We start from the raw sequence: 4,729 nt of genomic DNA on the forward strand, positions 1-4,729 counted from the left end.
GGGTTTTGGATTACATTGCTTATATAGGGAGTATACATGGGAAAAAAAAGGATTTCTAGGTAGGGGAACATCTGATTGGTCACTTTCTTTCGAAGGTTGTGTGTTGGTTCTTGATTGGTCCCTATTGTCTAGCTAGACCACAAGTTCCTGAGCGTTCAGTTCAGTTTAGTTGCTCAGTCGTGTCCAACTCTTTGCAACCCCATGAATCGCAGCACGCCAGGCCTCCCTGTTCATCACCAACTCCCGGAGTTCACTCAGGCTCACGTCCATCGAGTCCGTGATGCCATCCAGCCATCTCATCCTCTGTCACCCCCTTCTCCTCCTGCCCCCCATCCCTCCCAGCATCAGAGACTTTTCCAATGAGTCAACTCTTCCCATGAGGTGGCCAAAGTACTGGAGCTTCAGCTTTAGCATCATTCCTTCCAAAGAAATCCAAGGGCTGATCTCTTTCAGAATGGACTGGTTGGATCTCCTTGCAGTCCAAAGGACTCTCAAGAGTCTTCTCCAACACCACAGTTCAAAAGCATCAATTCTTCGGCACTCAGCCTTCTTCACAGTCCAACTCTCACATCCATACATGACCACTGGAAAAACCATACCCTTGACTAGATGGACCTTAGTCGGCAAAGTAATGTCTCTGCTTTTGAATATGCTATCTAGGTTGGTCATAACTTTTCTTCCAAGGAGTAAGCGTCTTTTAATTTCACGGCTGCAGTCACCATCTGCAGTGATTTTGGAGCCCCAAAAAATAAAGTCTGACACTGTTTCCACTGTTTCTCCATTTATTTCCCATGAAGTGATGGGACCAGATGCCATGATCTTCGTTTTCTGAATGTTGAGCTTTAAGCCAACTTTTTCACTCTCCTCTTTCACTTTCATCAAGAGGCTTTTTAGTTCTTCTTCACTTTCTGCCATAAGGGTGGTGTCATCTGCATGTCTGAGGTTATTGAGATTTCTCTTGGCAATCTTGGTTCCAGCTTGTATTTCTTCCAGTCCAGCGTTTCTCATGATGTACCCTGCATAGAAGTTAAATCAGCAGGGTGACAATATATAGCCTTGAGGTACTCCTTTTCCTATTTGGAACCAGTCTGTTGTTCCATGTCCAGTTCTAACTGTTGCTTCCTGATCTGCATACAGATTTCTCAAGAGACAGGTCAGGTGGTCTGATATTCCCATCTCTTTCAGAATTTCCCACAGTTGATTGTGATCCACACAGTCAAAGGCTTTGGCATAGTCAATAAAGCAGAAACAGATGTTTTCCTGGAACTCTCTTGCTTTTTCCATGATCAAGTGGACGTTGGCAATTTGATCTCTGGTTCCTCTGCCTTTTCTAAAACCAGCTTGAACATCAGGAATTTCACGGTTCACGTATTGCTGAAGCCTGGCTTGGAGAATTTTAAGTATTACTTTACTAGTACATCATGTGAGATGAGTGCAATTGTGTGGTAGTTTTAGCATTCTTTTGCATTTCCTTTCTTTGGAATTGGAATGAAAACTGACCTTTTCCAGTCCTGTGGCCACTGCTGAGTTTTCCAAATTTGCTGGCATATTGAGTGCAGGACTTTCACAGCATCATCTGTCAGGATTTGAAACAGCTCAACTGGAATTCCATCACCTCCACTAGCTTTGTTCGTAGTGATGCCTTTTAAGGCCCACTTGACTTCACATTCCAAGATGTCTGGCTCTAGATGAGTGATCACACCATCATGATTATCTGGGTCGTGAAGATCTTTTTTGTACAGTTCTTCTGTGTATTCTTGCCACCTCTTCTTAATATCTTCTGCTTCTGTTAGGTCCCTACCATTTCTGTCCTTTATCGAGCCCATCTTTGCATGAAATGTTCCGTTGGTATCTCTGATTTTCAGGTCAGGAGGTTTTGGTCTGGGGTCCGATTGGCTCATGGGTGGTGGGGTGAGATCAGAGGATTTCCAAAGGCTCTTTTCCCGGAACCTTACAAAATGGAGTTTTTCTGTTAACAAAATGGAGTAGCTTAGATTCTTCAGCATGTTTTTCTGTTTGAAACTATAATGACTAGAGCTTCTATTCAGTTCTTGAATGACAATGCATTTCTTGGGGTAAGTATCTACCTAATCTACCTAGAAGTGAGATTTGCATATGTCATGGGATTTGCATGCATTCAGCTTTGAAAGACAATGCCAGTTTACTAAAATGGTTGTGCTAATCTACACTCTCACCAGCAAGATATAAGAGCTTCCATGTTCTAGTTCCTCCCCAGCACTTGGTAGTTAGTCGTTTTATAGTGTAGCCATTCTGATGGGTGATCTCATTGTGATTTTAAACTACATTTCCTAATGAAATTATGTATATGCTTATGGATTAAGAATGTCCCAATCTTTTTTTTTCATTTCTCTATAGTTTTTTATATCGTTTTATTTTATTTATTTTTGGCTGTGCTGGGTCTTCGTTGCTGCAGAAAACGGGGACTACTCTCTGGATGTAGTGCACGGGCTTCTCGTTGCGGTTACGTCTCCAGCTACCAGAGCCCAGGCTCTGGGCACAGGGGCCTCAGTAAGTTGCAGAACTCGGGCTCAGTAGTCTGATGTGCAGGCTCTGGAGCATAGGCTCAACAGTCGTGGCAAATGGGCATAGTTGCTCTGCAGCACGTGGGATCCTCCCAGGTCAGGGGCGGAACCCGTGTCTCCCACACTGGCAGGTGGACTCCTCATCACTGAGCCAACAGGGAAGCCCTATTGTCATTTTAAACATTAATTTGCATAAGTTCTTTATACACCTGAGGCTTGTCGAATCAGTGGTCAGATACAAATATATCGTAATTATCTCTTCCCATTCTAGGGTTTAACTTTTTACTGTCTCAATAATCATTGATGAACACAATCCAATTTGTCATTTTTTTTTTCTTTATGGTTGACACATTCTTGGAGTCCTGGTTTTAAAATTCTTTGCCTATTCCAAATTCATTAATATATTGTTCTATGATTTCTTCTTGGAGATTTATTATTTAACTATTTATATTTAGATACAATCTATCTACAGTTGCTTTTTGTGTATGCTGCCACGAAGGGACAAAAACTCAGTTTTTCACATAGATGTCAAGTTGTCCCCACACCATTTATTAAAATGACCATCATTTCACTATTGTACAATAATTTTGTCTTTGTCACAAACAAACTATATATATCGTTGTTGTTGTTGTTGTTCAGTCGCTAAGTCATGTCCAACTCTCTGCAGCCCCATGGACTGCAGCATAACAAGCTCCCCTGTCTTTCAGTATCTCCCAGAGTTGGCTCAGATTCACATCCATTGAGTCAGTGAGTCTATCTTAACCCTCCCAGCCTCTGTCATCCCCTTCTCCTCCTGCCCTTAGTCTTTTCCAGCACCAGGGTCTTTTCCAATGAGTCAGCTCTTTGCATCAGGTGGCCAAAGTATTGGAGCTTCAGCTTCAGCATCAGTCCTTCCAATGAATATTCAGGATTGATAGCCTTCAGGATTGACTGGTTGGATCTCCTGGCAGTCCAAGGGACTCTCAAGTCTTCTCCAGCACACAATTCAAAAGCATCAATTCTTTGACTCTTGTGTATGTGTGTGTATCCGTAGACATGTATGTATATATAATACATACATTAGGTATATATGTGTGTATATTTTTGGACTTTCTATTCTCTTTCATCTTTCTATTTTTCTCTCCTTGGGCCCATTATCTTCATTATTGTAACAATAAAACAAGTCTTGATAACTGGTAGTGTAAGTCCCCAAGCCTTGTTTTTCTTCTTCTAGGTTCTATTGACTGCTCTTGGTCATTTACATTTGCAGATAAATTTTAGAATCAACTTGTCAATTACTACAGAGAGAATAAAAACAGCTACTGGGATTGTTTTTGGAATTGGATTAAATCAATAAGTCCGTTTGGGAGAAAATTGACATCTTTGGTGGCTTTATTTTTTTTTTTAACTTTTATTTTAAATTGGAGTATAGCCAATTAACAATATTGTGATAGTTTCAGGTTGACAGCAAAGGAATTCAGCCATACATATACATATATCCATTCTCCCTCAAACTATCCTTCCATCCAGCCTGCCACATAACATTGAGCAGAGTTCCATGTCCTATAAGGTAGATCCTTGTTGGTTACCCATTCTAACGATAGCAGTGTGTACATGTCCATCCCAAACTCCCTAACATATCCCTTTTCCCTATCCTTCTCCCAGGCAATTATGTTCACACTCTAATTCTGTGAGTCTCTTTCTGTTTTGTAAGTAAGTTTATTTGTATCATTTCTTTTCAGATTCTACATATTAGTGATGCTAAATGATGTTTCTCCTTCTCTGTCTGACTTGTTTCACTCAGTATGACAATCTCTAGGTCCATCCATGTTGCTGCAGATGGCATTATTTCATTCTCTATAATGGCTGAGTAATATTCCATTGTGTGTGTATATATATATATATATATATATATATATATATATATATATATATATATAACTCAGCGGTGGCCACAGGACTGGAAAAGGTCAGTTTTCATTCCAATCCCAAAGAAAGGCAATGCCAAAGAATGCTCAAACTACTGCACAATTGCACTTATCTCACACGCTAGTAAAGTAATGCCCCAAATTCTCCAAGCCAGGCTTCAGCAATACGTGAACTGTGAACTTCCAGATGTTCAAGCTGGTTTTAGAAAAGGCAGAGGAACCAGAGATCAAATTGCCAACATCCGCTGGATCATCGAAAAAGCAAGAGAGTTCCAGAAA

The sequence above is a fragment of the Ovis aries genome, chromosome 22 (genome assembly GCF_016772045.2).
Source record: "Ovis aries strain OAR_USU_Benz2616 breed Rambouillet chromosome 22, ARS-UI_Ramb_v3.0, whole genome shotgun sequence".
In the NCBI taxonomy this organism is placed as follows: Eukaryota; Metazoa; Chordata; class Mammalia; order Artiodactyla; family Bovidae; genus Ovis; species Ovis aries.